The sequence below is a fragment of the Choristoneura fumiferana genome, chromosome 22 (genome assembly GCF_025370935.1).
Source record: "Choristoneura fumiferana chromosome 22, NRCan_CFum_1, whole genome shotgun sequence".
In the NCBI taxonomy this organism is placed as follows: Eukaryota; Metazoa; Arthropoda; class Insecta; order Lepidoptera; family Tortricidae; genus Choristoneura; species Choristoneura fumiferana.
The window spans coordinates 11,578,876-11,601,943 of NC_133493.1; the positions used below are offsets into that span (position 1 = coordinate 11,578,876).

General features: G+C 39.2%; 1 protein-coding gene across 1 annotated transcript in view; it reads right to left on the reverse strand.

Annotated features, from left to right (window-relative positions):
• LOC141440425 (multiple PDZ domain protein-like) overlaps positions 1-22,221 on the reverse strand; it is a gene marked incomplete in the record, with an annotated part of 268,707 nt that extends 246,486 nt beyond the window's left edge. Inside the window, 1 exon segment of the mRNA XM_074104949.1 lies at positions 22,091-22,221.
• Positions 22,222-23,068: the final 847 nt, after the last annotated feature.

Below are 23,068 nucleotides of genomic sequence, written 5' to 3' on the forward strand. Positions count from 1 at the left end.
ATCAAGCCCAGGTACTTACAAACCCTTCAGAAATTCATCATCATCATCATTCACTGGGGATTCAGCCAATCGAACAAAACCATAAACTGAAATGTTCTGGAACATTTTTTATTGTAATTTTTTAATGTAAGTATGCAATACAATACTAAACTGACAGCACATTCATAAATTATAAAGAGATGTCAAATTATTAAAAAGCCCCCGTACCAAGCAAAATTTGCCCTCGAATCATGAGACAGCGATAACACCGCCATGGCCGTTACACTGATTTAACGATTAAACTTTTAGGATCAATAAATTATCAAAATTCAAGTAATTTAGAAATGTTACAAAACAAAAGCTCGTTTAGACTGCGTTTCCACTGAAGATGTGCGTTGTTGCGAGAAATGTGTTTTTCATGAGACAATAAAAACTATTCATTTACCCCTCGCCCCGCTGAGCTGTTTCCATTACAGCTGCGCTAAGCGAGAATAGGTAAATGAAGCGTTTTTATTGGTTCACTAGCGTTTACCCGCGGCTTCGCGCGCGTAAATTATTAGATACAGCAATTGAATTGAAATTCCGAGATTTTATTGAATTCTCGTGGGAATCCCCTAAAATTACATCGTGGTTTTCATTGACGTTAAATTATGACAACCATACCAAATTTCATGACTCTAAACCCAGTGGTTGTTATTTAGACATTTTATCCCGATCCCGTGGGAATATCGGAATAAAAAGTATCCTTTGTTTTAATCCAGGTTATGAACTAACTTTTTGCCAAATTTCATCCAAATCCGACCAGCCGTTTCAGCGTGAAGAAGTAACAAACATACTCACTCACTCACAAACTCACTCAGTCACTCACTCACAAACTTTCACATTTATAATATTAGTAGGAATAGTAGGAATAGGATTAAAAAAACATTCCTCGCAACGCATCCTCGCACTTCTGGTGGAAACTCAGTCTTAAAGCTCCATGTTCGTAAACACCCCTGACACCCTTTATGTAGGAGCCAGTTAGCTCTTACACTTTCTTGATAATGTTGGAGTGCGCAGAAAGAACGGGGATGTTAAGATGTAGTTTAAATGTATTTATTGTAGCACAAGTTATATAAAATAATATTTAATTGATTGGCCGTTCCTTCCTTTGATGTGTGTGGCACGCGAGTTAGTTATGGACAGCTCGATGGTTTACGTTATTCTTCAGTATAGGTAGAGTCATTCACGATGACGCGTGCTGTGGTTCTTATTGCAATGTCATTAATGTCTAATTTTGACAAAATCACGCGTCTTCGTGAATGGCACTAGGTATATATAGGTAATATTGTAAATTACGCAGTCGGAAGTAGGTCGCAATGTAAGCTAAAAAATGTACAATCGATATTGTACTGTGACGTATAAAAATTTTAACCCTTGCCTTTTCTTTTTTTTTTTAAATAAACGCTCAACAAACGCCGTTGTATGGTTATGGTTTCCTTTGACTTTTGTTGGGTTACGTTTAAAATTAAACTCAACTGTCAGTGTTGCTGCAGTAAATTTCAGTCCTTACGGTTTTATGTGTTTTTCAAATTGAAGAGAACATGTTTTTGTCTGAAGTGATGTTACTATTTCAGGATAAATCAAGTAAGTACTTGTTTTCATCTTTTCAGAATAGATCGGCTTCGTTATATTTTTCTCCGTTTAACTTGGATTATGTCTCAGCGCTTGCGCATGACAACATTCAAGAAGTGTCAGAAGGTCGAACTGACTTGACAACCTGTCATTTTTTTTCTCTGAGGGCCGCCGTCCAAGAGCTGCGAGAATTTTCTTTTTCCATTTGGCCATTGCCGCAGACGTTCCTCCTTTCTCTCCCTTCACCTCGTATTTTCTTTCAAACGAACGCGCTGAGCATAATTTTGCAAACGCGACGCCAAATGTCGCGTGGTAAGTTTATATTTTTATTGAGAATTCATTTTGGCGGTAGCTTCGTGTACTGCAAGTGGTAACCGGATTTTGTCCATTTCAGCATAAGACTAGACGTGGAGCTGCTGAAACCTCCGGAGAGTCGACAGACGTCACCCTCAGCCTGGCCAGCTAAAGCGGGACCTTCATTCCTCTCCGGTGAGTCCAACAATTTCGACCACAGAACTCCAGGAACCAGTTGCCCATAGGACAACTTGCGTCTCGTCCTATCGTCACACTTTTAATTTTTCTAATCCTGGGTATTTCTATTTCAGGAGGTTTTTTGACATCCAGATTTTGACGTCCAGGTTTCATGCGTGGAGGTTTTTCTCGAAGTTTCAAGTCTTAGAGGTTCGCCCTTTGCCTGGGTCAACTTTCCTTCGGGTTGGTCGAGTCCCTGCGGGCTCCCGTGGTCCACCTCTCCAGGACACCTAGATAGCCGCCAAACCCCTGGGTAGTTCTCCGAGCCGAGGTACACTCATTTTTTACCATTAAACTTCCGGTCCAGTCGCCGCATCGACTGGTGGCGCTCAACATTTTCCTTTTAAATAACTTTACTAAGCGAACAAAAACTGTGCAGGCGGACATTCAGTTGAGGTAGCCCAAACAACCCACCAGCTCTATTTAACTACTGGCTAGCCGAGAGCCCTATTCTTATGTATTGCTTTTTTTTTCTGGTGGAAATAAAGACATTGTCCAGAAACCGTTGTTTTTTTTTTATATCATCGACTTAGACGTCACAGTGGCAGCCCTCCGTGCGGCTTTAGTTTGGGTTAAATTCTATGTCGTTACTAGCTGTAGAAATTCTCAACTGAACTTTCTGCTTGTTATTTTTGTTCGCTTATATGTACTTTAATGAGTAATGACTGTTGTAAAGTTTGTAGTAAACAAATTGTCATGTTGAGTTTGTAATCAACAATTAAATTTTTTCCTTTCTAAACAATTTATGTGAAAAGTATGTTCATATTTAGTTGAGTTTGTAATCAACAATTAAAATTTTTCCTTTCTAAACAATTTATGTGAAAAGTATGTTCATATTTAGTTGAGTTTGTAATCAACTATTTCACCTTATTTTTTCATAAAAATTTGTGGGTGTACTTATTAAATAAATTGTGGGTAGCTTATTAAGAGCCGCCATTTTGTATAGCCGAATGCAGTGTTATAAAACTAGCTCAACTCACTTGAATTAACAATATAATAATACACTTATTAATGATAATTTTCCGTTTTGGTAGCTTTTACAGTCAGCCTCAATAATAAAGTAAACAATAGTATTTTTTATTGTCATTGCGTTTCAAACTCCTATTGCTTGAAATTTTAGAGATAAATGCCTTAATCATTTTCAATTACAATTAAAGTCAGCAAAATTAATTAATATACTCTGTACTGTTTACTAGTCATTTTTGGTACAGTCAGTGACAATTATTTTGTACTTTTGTTAAAAATTTAAAAACATATTGCTGCCTTTCTGCAGTCACCTATAATTTTAGGTACAGTCGGTCACAATCTTTTTTGTGCACTTGTTAAATTTTTTTTTAAATACAATTATTGCTGCTTTTCTGCAGTTAGTTAATAATATTTGGTACAGTCGACAGTCAGTAAACATTTTTCTTTTGAACTTTTGTTAAAAAATTAAAAAAAAAAATAGTGCTGATTTTCTGCAGTTATTTGATAATATTTGGGACAGATTACAGTCGGTAAACATTTTCTGTTGAACTTTTGGTATAATCAGGAACATTTATTTGTGAATAGTTTGGTTTGAAGTTTAAGAATACATTATTGCATTTTTGCGGTCAGCTGCATATTTTGTGTATTTTTGTTAAAAAATTAAAATATATTGCTACATTTCTGCGGTCTGTTACGAAATTAAGTACAGTCGGCTGCATATTTTGTGTATTCTTGTTAAAAAATTACAATATATTGCTACATTTCTGCGGTCGGTTACGAGATTTAGTACAGTCAGCTGCGTATTATGTGTATTTTTGTTAAACATTAAAAATACATTGCTGTATTTCTGCAGTCGGTTATAACTTTCGGTACAGTCGGCGACAAATTTTTTTTGTGTAATTTTGAAAAATAATAAAAAAAAAAAACATTACATTGCTGCATTTCTGAAGTAAGTCAATAGCGATTGTAAAATAGTGTTGACTAATTACTATTTTTTTTTTATCTTTATTGGCATCTAACTGCTATTGCACGAATAGGAAATGGAGGAACGTCCTATTATATGGAATTTATTACATAAGGATGAGTTAGTTTATGAAGTCCGCATTAGGAGTACTGTACCTGCGGAGGATGTGAATACTTTGCGCACACAGTTGCGAAAACTTGTAAAAGAGTACCCGTCGGATGAAATTGTTAATTTTGTGGGCGATGTTGCTGAAGAGCTGAACAGCACATCATGTAAACTTAAGGAGTTATCTCAACTGATTACACCTTCGTCGCGTACTTTAACATTAAAGGCTTTAAACCGAATTCAGGCCTTAGCGCACCACCTTTTTCACCGTCTAACGCGAATCACCCCGGATGAAGCTAACCTTACCTCATATCACGAGCAAATGGATATGCTCAATAAATTTTTGTCTAAGCTTGATAATTTATTTCAGATTTTTAAAACTAGCACTCAACAGTATCAGGTACCTGATGAGCCACCTACTGAGGCTGTTACTCCAGCTCCCATAACTTTAAATAAATACCAAACTATCGGCTCGCTTAACTTAAAATATGATGGTCGAACTTGTGTTAGGGTTTTTCTTCAGCGACTTGAGGAACTTTGTAGTTCACGTGGTATTCCAGCGGAAAGGTTGTTTGTTTCAGCCGTCGAGTTGTTCGAGGGAGATGCATTGCAGTGGTACAGATCTGTGAAACCTGATTGTTCTTCATGGGCTCAGCTGGAATCGTTGCTTTTGGCGGAATTTTTACCGTTCGACTATGACAGGCGGTTGCTGAAGGAAATTCGCAGTCGAACCCAGGGTCCACACGAAAGTATATGTTCTTATCTTAGCGTAATGCTAAATTATTTTAGTCGGTTGACGTTGCCTCTTACCGAAAAGGAGAAGTTTGATATCGTGTATTTGAACATAAGGCCGGAATATTCCGTTCCCTTGGCATTGGATCCCGTGGAATCTCTTAGTGAACTTAAGCGTGTTTGTCGTATTCTTGAGGACAGCTGGCATCGCGCTAATACTTTTGTAGAACCTCCAAAACCTTCTACGAGTGCGCTTGCCACAGACCTATGTTTCAAATCTGTTTTGAAGCCTCGGGTAGAGATAGCCTCGGCGAAAATATTTTGTCCTCGTTGCAGGGTAGACACCCATACTCTTCGCGAATGTCAATCGAAAGACATTGTTTGTTTTCGATGCGGGAAAAAGGGTGTGAGGAGTCCCTCTTGCCCTGACTGCTTAATTAAGTCCTCTAATTCGGGAAATCGGTCAAAAAACTAATAAACTCGAACCGTTTTAGCCAATCTGTTTCGAGCTCCTCCGGTCGTAAACGTGGGAACTCTTCTCGTGATAGTGTTAATAGAGACGGTGTGAAGCTTAACGCCTTTGTTTCTTCCAGCGTTTCTGCGGTTCGTAATTTTGTTGATAGTGAGGACGACCGTCCTTATATTTCTCTAGTTATTTATAACCATCGTTTGAATGGGTTACTCGATTCAGGTTCTTCGATTTCTATATTGGGATCGGACCTGTCCGATTTGTTTTTGTCTTTGGGAGCTCCGCTACACGGTTGCCGTGATATTACTTACATTGCCACCGCTAACGATTCCCAGGCTATGGTAAAAGGATATTTGTCTTTACCGGTTAAGGTTCGTAACTTAACTCGTGTAATTAAGTTTTATGTTATACCGGATGTGACTACTCCATTGATTTTAGGCGTTGATTTTTGGAAAGCCTTTAACATTGCTCCAAATTTATTTAAAGACTTTAGTGTTAACAAGGATGTCACGACCCAGAATTTTGTTTCTGAGGTTCGGCTGCATTCCTTTGATCAGCTTAACCCTGATCAAAGAGTAATCGCAGACAATATGATACGTAATTTTGAAAGCATTTCTTTTGAAAGGAAAGGTCTAGGGCGTACGGATCTACTTGTTCACACCATTGATACTGGCGATTGTAAACCTATAAAACAGCGATATTATCCCATCTCACCTCACCGGCTAGTAGAATTGAATCGGCAGTTAGACGAAATGCTGGCACAGGATGTGGTCGAAGCTAGCACGAGTGCTTGGAACAACCCGACTCTTTTTACGCCTAAGTCTAACGGTGAATTACGCTTCTGCATTGATAGTCGCAAATTGAATTCAGTGAGTAAGCATGATGCCTATCCTTTACCTTACGTTTCTGGTATCCTTGACCAGTTAAGAGATGCTAGGTTTCTTTCTTCTATTGATTTAAAAAGTGCATTCTGGCAAATACCGCTTGATGAGCAATCTAAAGAGCGTACCGCGTTTACCGTCCCCGGTCGTGGTCTTTTTCAATTTAAGGTGATGTGTTTCGGTTTGACAGGCGCTCCGGCGACGCAACAAAGGTTGATGGACAAATTGTTTGGACCAGAATTTAACGGTAGGCTTTTCGTTTATTTGGATGATATCATCGTTGTTAGTAAAGCGTTTGATGATCATATTTCTTTGCTTAACCGTGTTTTGGATCGTTTAAAATCTGCAAATTTGACCATTAACTTCGGCAAATCCAAATTTTTTCGAAGTGAATTGAAATATCTTGGATACGTGGTAGATGAGCGAGGGTTACGCACGGATCCATCTAAAATACAATCTATTGTAGACTACCCTACTCCGTGTAATCGTAAAGAGGTTAAGATGTTTTTAGGTACCGCTTCTTATTATAGACGTTTCATTCAAAATTTCAGTGATATTGCCGCTCCTTTGAATGCGCTGACGAGCACACGTAAGAATGCGCCTCCTTTTGTTTGGTCTGATGACGCTGACAAGTCGTTTCAGAAGTTAAAGTCTGCCTTAGTGTCTGCCCCCATTTTGTCTTGTCCCGATTTTTCCAAACCCTTTGCTGTGCATTGTGATGCTTCTGGGTACGGTATTGGTGGAACCTTGACGCAGACATCTGCGGACGGTCAGGAACACCCAATCGCTTTCGCCAGCCGATCTTTAAACAAGGCCGAGCGGAATTATTCGGCTACAGAAAGGGAAGCTTTGGCAGTAGTATTTTCTATAGAACATTTTCGTCCTTACTTGGAGGGAGGTCAACGTTTTCAAGTGGTAACTGACCATTCAAGTTTGAAATGGTTTTTCAATTTAACTAATCCCACTGGACGCTTAGCCCGTTGGGGATGTCGTCTTTCACCTTACGATTTTGAAATTGTTCACCGCAAGGGTAAGGAACACGTTGTCCCGGACGCGTTGTCGCGTGCTGTGCCCGTTTTGGAGATCCACTCTTGCGATTGGTACAACAAACTTTATCAAAAATGCGAACGGTTTCCCACTTCTTGTCCAAACTTCATTATTAACGACGGCAAATTGTATCGTTATTCCAAAAATAAGTTTAACTTTTCTAATGAATTCGATTGGAAAGAAGTAGTCCCTTCTGACCGTCGGTCTGAGTTGCTGCAGTCTTGTCATTGTGATGAACTTGTTCATCTTGGAACGTTTAAAACTTACAAGCGTCTTTCTCAGAATTATTACTGGCCTGATTTATACCAGGATGTTGTAAACTTTATTAAAAATTGTGACGTGTGTTCTGCTTATAAACACTCTCAGAAACCGCCAGCAGGTCTTATGGGGAATCCCAAAGTCTGTTCACGTCCTTTTGAATCAATTAGTATGGATTTGGTAGGTCCATTGCCACGTTCTCGCGCTGGTTATACGTATATTTTTACGGTTGTTTGTTGTTTTTCTAAATACGTTTTGTTGTTTCCTTTGCGGCGAGCCGTGGGCAAGACTATAGCACAGCGGCTTGAGGATGAAGTCTTTCTTAAGCACGGCATACCGCGCACCGTAATAGCAGACCACGGAACGCAGTTCACTGGAAGGGAGTTGAATGCTTTGTTTGAGAGATACGACATTCCACAGGTTCATTTAATTCCACGTCATTGTCCTCAGGTTTCTACTGTAGAACGTTACCACCGTACTTTAATGACTGCCGTGTCTATTTTGGTCCAACAAGATCATCGTTTGTGGGATACTACATTGCCTAAAGTCCAATTTGCCCTAAATACAACTGTTAACGAATCTACCAGGTTCACTCCTTTTTTCTTGGTACATGGTCGCGAAGCTATTCCCTGTGGTAAGGTTTACGTTAGTCAAAGAACCTCACAGTTAGATTTGTCCTGTGCTTCACCCGAAGATTACGCTGCTAAATTGGGAGGCTTGCATGATGTTTTTAATAGGGTTTTGTCCGCTTTGGCTAAGTCTCATGAGCGAAATGCTCGTAATTACAACAAAGGACGTCGGTCAAATGAATACGAAGTAGGAGATGTTGTGTGGAAAAAAACGTTCCCTCAGAGTGATGCCAGTAAATTCTTCATGGCAAAACTCGCACCTCGTTATGAGAAATGTCGTGTGTTATGTAAACATTCTCCTCTGGTATACGAGCTGGAAAGTGTCGTTACTGGTAAGAATTTAGGTTTTTGGCATATTCAACACCTTAAAGGTGATTAACTTTACTCATTGCATAGACTTATGCTTCTATTCTGCTGTAGACGCTGGACGTGCAGTCCGTTGTTGTTTTACCTCTCACTGCACCGCCAGGGTCTCAGTGTTGTTCATAGTTTAGTTTGTTTTACTTGATCAGTCAGTAGCTGCTCTGATGAAGCTCTTGACTGATAGAGAGGTTCGATAAGGTGTTATTTTTTTTCCCTTATCCTTTGATAAGGTGTTATTTTCCTTATCCTGTAGTGGGATGGTTTTTTTTCCTCGTTCAGTCCGTAGCTGTTTAATAAAGCTCTTGACTGGTAAAGCGCGTGGGTTCGATAGGGTGTTGTTTTTTTTTTGTATCCTTTGTTAGGAGGTTATTGTACCCTTCTATAGGATGTTTATTTTTATCCTACGATAGGAACTATTATAGGTTTACTTCGCTTTGCGTTGTTTTCCTTTATTTTCATTGTTATTCTTTGGTTAAGAATTGATGTTATGGTGAGTTGAATCGCTTGGTATTTCTTGCCGGCGTCTCTACTGTTTGTAAGTCAGGACACTGGACGTTTTCCTTCGAGTCTCGCGTTCAGATGTTGTTTTGTATTCTCGGTGTATATGGATAAATTTCTTTAAACCTAGGTGTGTTGTAGAAGCTGGGGGCCAGCTTAAAATTTTGCCTTACGTCAAAATTTTCCTTGGGTTGGGGGGTACTGTGACGTATAAAAATTTTAACCCTTGCCTTTTCTTTTTTTTAAATAAACGCTCAACAAACGCCGTTGTATGGTTATGGTTTCCTTTGACTTTTGTTGGTGACGTTTAAAATTAAAACTCAACTGTCAGTGTTGCTGCCAGTAAATTTCAGTCCTTACGGTTTTATGTGTTTTTCAAATTGAAGAGAACATGTTTTTGTCTGAAGTGATGTTACTATTTCAGGATAAATCAAGTAAGTACTTGTTTTCATCTTTTCAGAATAGATCGGCTTCGTTATATTTTTCTCCGTTTAACTTGGATTATGTCTCAGCGCTTGCGCATGACAACATTCAAGAAGTGTCAGAAGGTCGAACTGACTTGACAACCTGTCATTTTTTTTCTCTGAGGGCCGCCGTCCAAGAGCTGCGAGAGCTTTCTTTTTACATTTGGCTATTGCCGCAGACGTTCCTCCTTTCTCTCCCTTCACCTCGTATTTTCTTTCAAACGAACGCGCTGAGCATAATTTTGCAAACGCGACGCCAAATGTCGCGTGGTAAGTTTATATTTTTATTGAGAATTCATTTTGGCGGTAGCTTCGTGTACTGCAAGTGGTAACCGGATTTTGTCCATTTCAGCATAACACTAGACGTGGAGCTGCTGAAACCTCCGGAGAGTCGACAGACGTCACCCTCAGCCTGGCCAGCTAAAGCGGGACCTTCATTCCTCTCCGGTGAGTCCAACAATTTCGACCACAGAACTCCAGGAACCAGTTGCCCATAGGACAACTTGCGTCTCGTCCTATCGTCACACTTTTAATTTTTCTAATCCTGGGTATTTCTATTTCAGGAGGTTTTTGACGTCCAGTTTTTGACGTCCAGGTTTCATGCGTGGAGGTTTTTCTCGAAGTTTCAAGTCTTAGAGGTTCGCCCTTTGCCTGGGTCAACTTTCCTTCGGGTTGGTCGAGTCCCTGCGGGCTCCCGTGGTCCACCTCTCCAGGACACCTAGATAGCCGCCAAACCCCTGGGTAGTTCTCCGAGCCGAGGTACACTCATTTTTTACCATTAAACTTCCGGTCCAGTCGCCGCATCGACTGGTGGCGCTCAACATTTTCCTTTTAAATAACTTTACTAAGCGAACAAAAACTGTGCAGGCGGACATTCAGTTGAGGTAGCCCAAACAACCCACCAGCTCTATTTAACTACTGGCTAGCCGAGAGCCCTATTCTTATGTATTGCTTTTTTTTTCTGGTGGAAATAAAGACATTGTCCAGAAACCATTGTTTTTTTTTTTTATCATCGACTTAGACGTCACAGTACACTGTAAGTATACCTACAATGTAAATAGTGTTCATTTACTTGTCCACTCATAGAATATCTCATCAAAGGATGCACCGTCTCTTATCGAGCTTTCATTGGCCCGGTGTAATCGACTATCGACAACAGATAGCGGTTATCGATCATACGGCTTTAGCTCGGATTACGGCTAGTGGTGTGCAGTTTATCGATGTAATGGACCGTTACTGAGTTAAGGTCTGAAATGCTGAAAGAAATTGGGTTACTTAGTTGATAAAAATGGGGACGATGTAAGGTGTTTGATGAAGGGAGGATTAATCCCATGTTGCACCTCGGTGCCAAGTTAATCACTTCATATACCGGGTGTAGCCTGTAATCTCTTCTTCTTCTTCTCTTCTCTTCTTTTTCAACCTTTCACCACCCAATGCTGAGTGTAGGTCTCTTCTAATGCACGCCATTCTTCCCGGTTTTGCACCTTTCGCATCCAGTCCTTTCCGGCCACTCTAACAAGGTCGTCGGTCCAACGCATCGGTTGCCTGCCTACATTTCTATGCCCTACTCTAGGTCTCCACTCAAGCACCCGACTACCCCACCTGTTGTCCTGTCTACGGCATATATGGAGCTATGTCGACGAATTTCGTTCTCTTCCGGATCTCTGTGTTCCTGATTCGATCACGTAGAGAGATACCTAACATAGCCCGTTCCATGGCTCTTTGGGTGACTCGGAGCTTGTGTAGCACCTGCTTTGTCAGCGTCCATGACTCGGCTCCGTAGACCATGACTGGTAGGACGCATTGTTCAAAGGTCCGACGCTTGAGGTTAATGGGGATACTTGTGCTCTTGAACACTTCGGACAGTTTGCCAAAAGCACCCCGGCCTAGGCGGATGCGGCGCTCAATCTCACTATTTTGTCCGAATTTGGCAAGGTTCAAGGTTTGTCCCAAGTAGACATATTCCTCAACTAGTAGCCTGTAATAAGAGCAAATAATTAAAACATAGATCAGCCTCGTCAAAATGAACAACATTAATTCAGCGACTTTTAAAAATAATTAGATTTTAAATTTTTATTACGCTTTAAAGTTTATAACTCGAAGAAGCAATGTAAAGCAAAATGGTTGATGTTTCTAGCGTGATAGGCGACGTCAGTTGTGTTCTAGGATGGCGTATATTGATTGCAGTATTTAATTTGTATGAAAAACGGAAAATATAAAGGCTCCATTATTTTTAAAAATCGCTGAACTAATATTGTTTAGTTTGCCGAGTGCGATCTATGTTTTAATTATTTGCTCGTATTACAGGCCTCACCCGGTATAACCTAACCAACAAAAAAATGGAAAACCCCCGACTTTTTCACTTCAAAGTTCAATATCTAAAAAAGGGCTAAGCCGATTTTGATGAAACATAAGAAACATCGCTAGAAAACCTACTTTCGAATAAAAAAACGCATTAAAATCGGTCTACCGGTTTAAGAGCTACAGTGCCACAGACAGACACACACACATATTCACACACACACACACACACACACACACATAGCGGTCAAACTTATAACATCCCCTCTTTTTGCGTCGGGATTAAAAAACTAAAAACGGAGCTTTAGCCTTATAATCGTGAGTTAAACCATTTCTTTTTAACCCCTAACGCAAAAAGAGGGTTTGACCGCTAGCTATGTATGTCTGTATGTCTGTCTGTAGGCCCATAGCTCTTAAACGGGTGAACCGATTTGAATGCGTTTCTAGCGATATGGTTCTTAGATATGTTTTATTAAAATCAGTTCAGCCGTTTTTGACATATTTCCAACTTTTTGTTGGTTAGGTTATTATTTTAAATACATAAATGCAGAAAAAAATGCGTTGATCGTACTAATATTTTATAATAACACCTACGTTTGTGTTTGTGTGTGTGTGTGTGTGTGTGTGTGTGTGTGTTTGTGTCTGTTTCTTACTTTTGCACACTAAAACAGCTAGATGGATTGCCGGCCCCTACGGAAATGAGCAAACTCGTTTTTTCAAAGGTCCCTAAGCACCCGTACTTATGTGTATGGATTACATGAATGGAGTCCCCGAGCTCATCTTTTTCGGCATATAATCCTAAAATAAAACGCTCCATAACTACTGAATAAGCGCGATCAAAGGGAAGGCCTGAATATCGAGCATCTGCCGTTGCCGTCCAGAATTGCCAGCTTCATGGGAAAATCCGTATACAACCAATTAAATAATTGAAAACCTGTAATTACCTAGTTGTAGACGTGGTTCTTGACTGTTGGCCTCTTAGAGAGGCTCAGAGTCACGCAACGAGCAATGGAGAGAGCTATGCTTGGAGTTTCTTTGCGCGATAGAATCCGGAATACGGAAATTCGTCAAAAAACTAAAGTCACTGACATAGCTGGAAAAATATGCAAATTGCCACATCGCTCGAAGAACAGAGATAACCGTTGGGGGAGAAAAGTCCTCGAGTGGCGACCACGAACCGGAAGACGAAGCGTTGGCAGGCCTCCCACCAGGTGGACTGACGACATCGTGAGAGTAGCGGGAAACCGGTGGATGCAAGTGGCGAGTTGTCGTTCATTGTGGCGTTCTAAGGGGGAGGCCTTTGTCCAGCAGTAGGCGTCTTCCGGCTGATGATGAATGATGATGAATGAATGAATTAACTAGTCGGTTCAGAATCGAGAGGATTTATTGCAATATACTAACTTTAAATGAGGTTGCGTTTTTTAAACTGCCAGCGCAAAAACCTAACCAACAAAAAGATGGAAAACCTCCGACTGTGTCACTTGAAAGTTCAATATCTCAAAAACGGCTGAACCGATTTTGATGAAACATGTCTAAGAACCATTGCTAGAAAACTTGATTTCAAATATAAAACCCGCAGTGAAATCAGTCCACCCCTTTAAGAACTACGGTGCCATAGACACAAACATAGCGGTCAAACTTATAACACCCCTCTTTTTGCGTCGGGGGTTAAAAAGAGAGTTTCTATTAGTTTGACGCCAATGCTTGTATGTCAGTTTCATGTTTGTGGTATCGTAGTTCTCAAAAAACAGAAAACATCGTGAGGAAACCTGCACAAACCTGCGAAGCAATTCAATGGTGTGTGTGAAGTTCCCAATCCGCACTGGGCCCGCGTGGGAACTATGGCCCAAGCCCTCTCATTCTGAGGGGAGGCCTGTGCCCTGCAGTGGGACGTATATAGGCTGGGATGATGATGAGTTCTCAAAAGGATGGACCGATTTCAATGCAATTTTTTAGCACGTAAAAGCGAGTTTCATTTACAGTTAGTGTTAGCTGTATTTCATTAAATGCTTCTCTAGCTGGTTGTCAACATAGCAAAACGTCGACTTTCCGAATGGTCCCAGTATCTCTTAGTCCTACTAGAAAAATGTCTTTATATCAAAACGTCCACTTGAGCGAATTTACAGTCAGCGTCAAAAGCAGATGAAGAAATAAAGGATTAAAAGTTTTCAAGAGGCTTTTTTTTCGTATTTACAGAATGTCCCGTAAGTAGTACGACAAACTGCTATACTTACAATTATTAACAAATATAAAGAAAGAAAGAAAGAAGACATTTATTCACTTACACAGAAGACACACATATACAGCAAAATTAACACAAATAAAATAAAAAATAAAAAATTACAGAAAAACACATGAAAACATTAAATACAATTATATACACAATGTTGTGTGAAATAGAACTAAAACTAACTCTAATCTAATCCCTTCGGGTCCCTGTAAAAAAATAATTTATTATCAGACGTTTAACGTCCTAAGTATACAACAACATGCATTACAATTATAAAAAAATATTATTGTTACATAAATGTTTTTTTCCTTTCTTTTATAATTCCTCTGCAAACTCTCCAAAGTCTAGGTATCTAGTAAAGACTAGCCTAGAATGTGAGTCGCGGATTTCTTAAAGCTGTAGCTGGCAACACAGCCTTCCCCCTCCCCAATCGGCCGATCACGTCCCACATGAATATTTTCTGCAATGGCTTAATGCGGTTTAATTTCGATTTTCGCTGAATGCCAGTTTTGGATTTTATGTAGATATTTAACCGTTCATTTCTATTTGTATTTCCACAGTCGTATGTGCATTTGTAGCCGTTGGAGGAGAAAAGTTCTCGAGTGGCGAACACGAGCTAGAAGACGAAGTATTGGCAGGCCGCACACTAAGAGAGTCCCACATAACTTTACGGAAAGTATGCAGAAGCATTATTACATCGCAAAAAAAGGGTGGTGGACTGACGACATTGTGAGAGTTGCGGGCATTCGGGCAATCGGTGGATGCAAGTGGCGAGTTGTCGTTCATTGAGGCGTTAGGGGAGGCCTTTGTTCAGCAGTGGACGTCTTCCAGATGTTGATGACGTGGATTTGAAGGGTCAAGATTATCTGATAAAGGTCATTTAAGGATGCACTTTGAAAAGCCGAAGAATTTTCGGCTCAACTCGGATCGGTATTTTTTGTTACCGTTTTTTGTATTAGGTACTTAATTTTTTCGATTTTCCCGTTACCAACAAACTTTGCTTTTGTTATGTACCGTAACTAGAATACATCTGAGAGTTCTTTTTGTACAAACTTATATTTAACTTGCAACGTTTGTAAATTAAATAATAATATAATGTAATTGTTGTTGTTTGTAGTTTGTGTATTAAGTTTCAAAATTTGCAAATAATTTTTCGGTCACATTTGCATCTTGGTCTCCGATTGAGTTGAAATTTGGCCTAGGTAGGTATAGTCACCAGCACTAATATCTGACACAACAAGCATGCATTAATATCTGATACGACTCTATTTCTAGGGCCGGAAGGACGTGTCAGATATTTTTGCACGCTCCGCTGTGGCATATATTAATGCTGGAGAAAGAAAATACATTTATTCACAACACAAGACAACAATATTATTAGGTACAATAAACAATACAAAGGTATGTGTCATTGCGGTTGTGAATCGGACACTGGCTCAGCATAATGCTGAAGTGTAAAAACACCCCAGCGCTGATTTTCAGCCAGCACCGTCGGCAACCCCCGGACCGTTATAAAGACATACTAAACCATTAACTACATAAGACTACATTAATAAATAGATAAATTGTAAACTAGAAAACTAATTTATTGTGTGACTTTAAAAACATAGAAATAAATTGATTAGGTACCTACGCTACGTAGACATAATTCATTTTACAACTATTACACTTACATGCCAAGTATACACCCTTATGCGGGCTAAAAAGAAACATTGGCGTCAAACTCATACCCCTCTTTTTGCGTCGGGCGTTAAAAAAGGTTGTATTGTCATTTTTTTAACATACATCCCTTTTCAGACACACTTACAAAACCGTAAAAGAAATCTATTATTGCTTCTAACCTCTTCCAATTTCACCATTATTATTTCGTGTAGCAACGTATCTTTTTTTCTGTATTACGAAAATAAGCAGTTTTTATACCGTGATACAATCTCATCCCCGGGGATTTCCCTCGGGATGAAAATCCGGGCGGAAAATAACATCGCTTCGGCCCAAACCCTATATCTACTACGAAGTGCAAAATGCGAACTTCGTATATTGCCGTCCCGTTGACGCTTGTATTATTTAATACAAGAGTGAGAGGGATGGTACGATACGAACTTCGAATTTAGTAGTAGCCCCCCTGCTTCCGTGGCACGTCATAAAAGCCAGCTAGGTACACGTAGCTACTATCAGAGTTCCGTAACTCAGTTGGCAAACCGGAACCTTTATAAGAATGAAGGAACGCGTGGAGATGTCGGCTGCCCATGGCCGGCGGTGATATTGCTTCTCATCAGATGACCCGCATGCTCGTTTTCCCCATCTTTTACATATAAAAAAGTATCTTGAATCAGGCGTTACTTTGCGGAGGTCTATATCAATGAAAAACAAAGCATATTAATGTAATTTATCTAGCTGTAATTAATATCAAATACAACTGCTACTCGAAGCAGTAAAAAAAAACTTCTAATTCGAACGCGCAGAAAAGGAGCAGTCATTAAAAAAGGTGTTACCATTTTTTCATATAAATTGCTGGGGATCCTAAACTTGTAGAGTACTTCCAGTTGTCCTAGAAATTTGAAATTTGGTATGAAGATAACAACGAATAGCAAATGTCTGAAAATCTTAATTTGTTTTATGCCTGCGTCACACTGCGTAGGTACATTTTGCTGAGAGTAGATCTGTGCTAACTCTGGTTCATCATCCCAGCCTATATACGTCCCACTGCTGGGCACAGGCCTCTTCTAAGAACAAGAGGGCTCTCTGGATATTAATAGATAACTGCAAATTTATACGGAACCCTCGGTGCGCGAGTCCGAGTCGCATTTGTGGTTTTTATTTAACTGGCTATTTTCAGAAGACGCTAAGAAAACGGTGCATTGTATTGTACCTTCCGTTATTTTTCGATATTTCAGCTCTCTTATATATTTCGGTGTTATTTATTATTATTTCGATGTTAAGTCAATATTTTTGTTTATACCTACCATTTACCAATAATCCTAATTTCATAATTATAATTAAACTAGCTTTTTCCCGCGGCTTCGGGAACTGTGCATTTTTCCGGGATAAAAAGTAGCCTATGTCACTCTCTGGCCCATAATCTATCTCTATGCCAATAATCACGTCGATCCGTCGCTCCGTTTCGACGGACTAACATACACACAAATACACAAACGCACAAACATACAAACACACACACTTTCGCATTTATAATATTAGTATGGATAGGATTTATTTATAGCATTAGATATCCCATAGAATGTTGTGATTTTCATAAATATAATAGGTACTTACTCATGTGTCATTGTGTCATATTTTATATAATTTACATGCAATAAAACAATAATAGGTATTCGTTAATTTATGTGCATAAAGAACAATAGTTTATCCTATTAATTTGCTTTTACCTATTTAGAGATGTACATTGTACAACTGTACAAGCGACCCACTCCAGCTTTGCCTGGGTGTTACTAATAAATAACCTAACCAGCTGAAAAACCACCGACATTATCATTTCACACACACACACACAAACATCACGCCTGTATTCCCAAATGGGGTAGGCAGAGCACACGAAACCGCTTCGGAGCCACTTTTAGCAATTTTAGGTTTTAAGTTTGACAAAAACGGTACAATAGTGACAGGTTGCTAGCCTGTCGCCTACGGTATACCTTAACCTACGGTATCCTCAGTCGCCGCTTACGACAACGATTACGGTTTTACGATTATCATTTCAAACTTTAATTAATATCCCAAAAACGGCTAAATCGATTTAATGAAACATAGCTACGATCTACCGCAAGGTGTCACTTTCACGTAAAAAATGCCGCATTGAAATAAGTCCCTCCGTTTGAGAGCTACAGACAGACAGACAGATTTATATCGATAATAGTTTTACTGATATATTTAATCGTAACGACAGCCCTAGCACTTAGACGCGACAAAAACAAACCAATAACACTCGTGGGATTATCGACAGTAAAAATATGATCGTAATTAGTGTTCCAATGGCTATCGTGGGGCATTACATTTTATATTTTATGTGGTTGTAATAGAACACAGTCTTTATTGGAGAACATGTCATTATGTCGAATACGCATTAAATCATTTTTACGATGCAATGAGTTCTCTTGAACCAGCAGGGCTACTACGAAACCCGAAACACGAAGTTCGTATCGTACCGTCCCTCTCGCTCTCGTATTAAATAGTATAAGTGTCAAAGGGACCGCACGACACGAACTTCGAATTTCGAGTTTTGTAGTATTTCAGAGGCCGTATTCATTAACGTTTCTGACGCTCGCGATCGCAATCAAATGACAGTTTTTGTACGAGAAATCTGACATTTGATTGCGATACTTAGTGAGCGTCAAAAACGTTAGGCACTACGGCCTCAGGTTAACTGAAAGAGATCCGTTTTAGGGATGAGTTCGTATTAGCACTTTTCTTCGAATGCTATGTCGAATGGAGACAGATGTAGGTAGAGATAAATAAATGTAGAGATGAGTAGCTTGCGAGTGCGAGATTCAAAATAACTATAATCAGTACAGTTTCTATACTACGTTCTTACTTGAGTTTCAGTTCTAAGTAGTATGGGAAACCCCCCAAAATTTATTGTTTTTTTTTTCATTTTTTTGTGTGAAAATCTTAATGCGGTTCACAGAACACATCTACTTACCATACCAAGTTTCAACAGTATAGTTCTTATAGTTTCGGAAAAAAGTGGCTGTGCATACGAAAGGACAGACATGACGAATCCACGACCTCTCCGACTCTTGTTCCGTTTTTTGCCATTTGGCTACGGAACCACAATATACGTAACAATATACGCTAGCAACCTCCAAGCTAAGCCACGGACCAACGAATGCGTCTCGCCTATTGCTACTTAAATTCTTCAGGATTTTCCTCTCTTTGTCTCTCTATCTCTCTCCCTTTCTTCTTCGCTCTCCGGCATAATTTGAGAGTCAAGGTGATGGTAAATTTCAGACAGACCGTGCACAACACTGTGCACAACCTACCATGCTAGCGAAAGCTCTTTACTAAGAGCAATATCCACCCCAAGTAATTTGGTTAGCATCCTACCAGGCTATCGGAAGCTCTATGCTATTAGTATGGAACTTATTACCTAGTACAGAGTGTAATCTGATACTGCAAAACTGCACTGAACAGGCAGGCACAAACCGCTTACGACGAGAGACGAACACGGCAGGACACACAAGACGGGAGGGAGAAATTTAAATAAGTTTTTGGTAAAAATTTCATTTTTAACACAAGCTTTTTTTTGCTAATTGTACTTTTTGTTGACTGTGCTTGTATTGTCACTTAATCCACATTTGCATACCAAATTTCAAGTCGATGCCATTAACCGTTGAAGAGTCCCTGTGGAGACGATCCTGGCCGGACTACCAGGATGTCACTACTAGATGATTGTATTGTCACGCAATACGCATACATAAGTATACCAAATTTCAAGTCAATCTAACTACTGGAAGTTGGTCGAATTTAACTTGCAAGATTTGATTACAAACAGACAGACAGTATAACGGGACAGGTGAAACTAAATAAAAGCTTGTAAAAACATGGGCCAAAATGAAGTACTGTCTCATGCACTAATCTGCTACAGCGGAGCGTGCAAAAATATCATCGTCCTACCGGCTCTAGAAATAGAGTCGTTGATACGACTACAATATACATACACGCTTTGTTGTGTCAGATAATGGTGCTGCTGGTGTACATTGTGAAAACTTTAAACAAATTACCAAAATCAAAAATGTGGAAAAAAACCTACCAGCCATAGTTTTTTCCTGGTCTACTTATTCATGACTAGCTGTTGCCCGCGACTCCGTTCGCGTAGAATTCGTTTATCGCTATCCCGCAGGTACTAAGTGCCTGTACAATTTTCCGGGATAAAACTGTCCCATGTATTCATGTACACCATCTATTAAATTACAGAAAAAACATGTTTACTTACAAAAATCTGCAATTGTTTGAAAAATGTCGCGGACAGATTAGTGTCGGTAAAAAAGTTGATTGGCCCATCAAAGTGACAAACAAACAAACAGACTTCCAAACTTTTATAATATTAGTGGGATTATAAACCAGTGAACAGACAGGATCATTTAGAATTTTCCAAAAAGCTTTGACCACAAATCGGATTAGGTCCTAACAAATACCTTCCTGCATTCAAAAGGCAAACCTCGCCGAGCTTAATTTGTGAATTACGCAGGACTGTCAAGAACAACTTTCCTCTTTAAACGGGGAGTCTACTTTTCAGCTAAAAGTTACACCCGTAAAGTTGGGAACTTTGGAATAATGAGATAATTATAATAAAGCGCCAACGATGAGGTAAGAAGTGATAGCCTTGTGGATTAATCTATGGCCTTTCAAGCAGAGGTCGTGGGTTCAAACCCCGGCTGGCACCTCTGAGTTTTTCAAATTAATGTGCAGAATTACATTTGAAATTACCACGAGCTTGCGGTGAAGGAAAATATCGTGAGGAACCTGACAACCTGCGAAGCAATTCAATGGTGCGTGTGAAGTTCCCAATCCGCACTGGCGCGTGGGAACTATAGCCAAGCCTCTTGTTCTGAGAGGAGGCCTGTGCCCAGCAGTGGGACGTATAATAGGCTGGGATGATGATGATAATAAAGCGCCAACGATGAGGTAAGAAGTGATAGCCTTGTGGATTAATCTATGGCCTTTTGAGCAGAGGATTGCGGGTTCAAATCCGAAATGGCGCATCTGAGTTTTTCGAAATTAATGTGCAGAATTACAAGTAGGTATGTACTATCAGCCAAATATGTGGTCTACCACCCTAAAGTTGCTAATCGTTTGCATGTCACAAAACAATAATGCCATTAGACGTGTGTGCAGACGTGTCTGGAAACTTGAAAGTTCGACTTAAGCGACATTATTCATTTGATAGGAACTTGTTTAAAAATTGATAGACCACTTATTTGGCTGATGGTATGTTTGAAATTTACAACGAGCTCAAAGTCAAAGTCAAAAAAAGTCAAAATATCTTTATTCAATTTAGGCCATAACAAGCACTTATGAATGTCAAAAAAATCTACCACCAGCCCTAGGTATAGTGAAGGAAACCTGCACAAATCTGCGAAATAATTCATTTCTTTTTCGCTTTCAGTCGTATGATTTCGTATGGCTTTTCTAACATGACGTTACAGTGACAAGGTACAATGATGGTACAAAAGTGATCACTTATGTACAAGTGATCACTTTTGTTCCATCATTGTACCTTGTCACTTAACATAAAAAGCTCCACAAAAACTGGTGCCAAATTTTGAAATTACACCCCTGACAATAACATTCACAGAGATCATAATTATGATATTGACTGTACAAATGTAAAGGTAAACATATTTTTACCACTTCTCTGTGAATGTTATTTTCACTGGTGTTATTTCAAAATTTGGCACCAGTTTTTGTGGAAATTTTTGAGGATATCTGATAAGTTTAACAATGAACGTCTTTTAGAGAAGAAGTAAGAGGAGTCAACCATCAGTATTATAGAATTATAAACCATTGGATACGTCGTGTGAGTTTTGATTCGCCAATAAACAACATAGGTAGTTAGGCGTAATTGGTGATGCAAACAAATGTTCTAGTTTGTCTTACCTACTGAATTAGAGCTAAGTAGATCTTAAAATAACATCTTCGAATATATATTTTTTAAATAAATAATAAATATTTTTCGCGTGCTCGTACCACTGTCCATTTACGAGGCAAAGACATAATAACGGACTGATAAATTCGTAGCAAAAATGGCAGAATTAAAAAAAAACATTTGTAGAAGTTACTTATTATTTTGACCGCGAACATATCGCAACATCATGGGACCCACTAATTTGATACCCATAGTCTCACTCAAATACGTGTCACTTAAGAAAATCGTTTTTACAAAACTATGCTTTTCACGAGGCATTCGCAATATTTCCCAACAAACGAACAGGGAAAACAATTTATAAAAAAAAATCAATGCGACAAATTTACCATGTTTTGATATTTTTATGAACGTATTTATCTTTCACAACGTAATTATAACTAATAATTAATACCAACATACCCGAAAAAATCCAAAGACAATAAATCCTAAATTAAACACTGGCTGGAAAAAGCACGCACAAAGAACCAAGTCAAATGTTTTTAATTTTTATTTTTTTTTCTAATTTAGCACAGGCTATCGCGCGCGGCGATCGGCGGTGCGGCACTGGCGAAAATGGCGGGAAACGAGACATGCGCTTTGGGAAATCGATGCCAAACGACCTGTCAGGCTACGTTTACGCTCCCGGTCCTGTCGGAGCTTTTCAGTAACCTATTTCTTTTTAAATGTGACAGCTAAGTAGAGTGCAGCGAGGAAGATTCGGTTTATTGGTGAAATAAAAGTAATAAATAAAGTACGTAATAACTTTATGACCGAGACTCGGTAGATTTTGTATTTAACTACAAAGTTTTTAAATTTTAAAGTTCAACTCTCGTATTTTTTTATTTCGGCCTTATTGATTTTGAGTAAATGAATGCCCCCCTACGAAGTTTTTATTTTTAGGATCCTGTAGGTCACCTGAAGGGTGACAAACGGAACCCTATCTTATTATTGTCGCTTCGTTGACTTTTTGTCTGTTCTTCACACGGCTGTATTTGAGAACCATAATAATTATGTACTTATGTATACCTAACTTGCACATTTTTTTACTGTGGTGGATTTTTAACCCCCGACGCAAAAAGAGGGGTGTTATAAGTTTAACCGCTATGTGTGTCAGTGTGTCTGCCTGTGGCACCGTAGCTCTAAAACGGGTGGACCGATTGGAATGCGTTTTTTCTATTTGAAATCAGTTTTTCTAGCAATGGTACTAAGATATGTTTCATCAAAATCGGTTTAGCCGTTTTTGAGATATTGAACTTTGAAGTGACAAAGTCGGGGGTTTTCCAACTTTTTGTTGGTTAGGTTACTTAGGTTATTCGAATAAGTAATAATAGGCTAGTGTCTAAGATATAGTTTAATAAATAACACACAATGTATTACAATAATTAACAAATAGAAAGA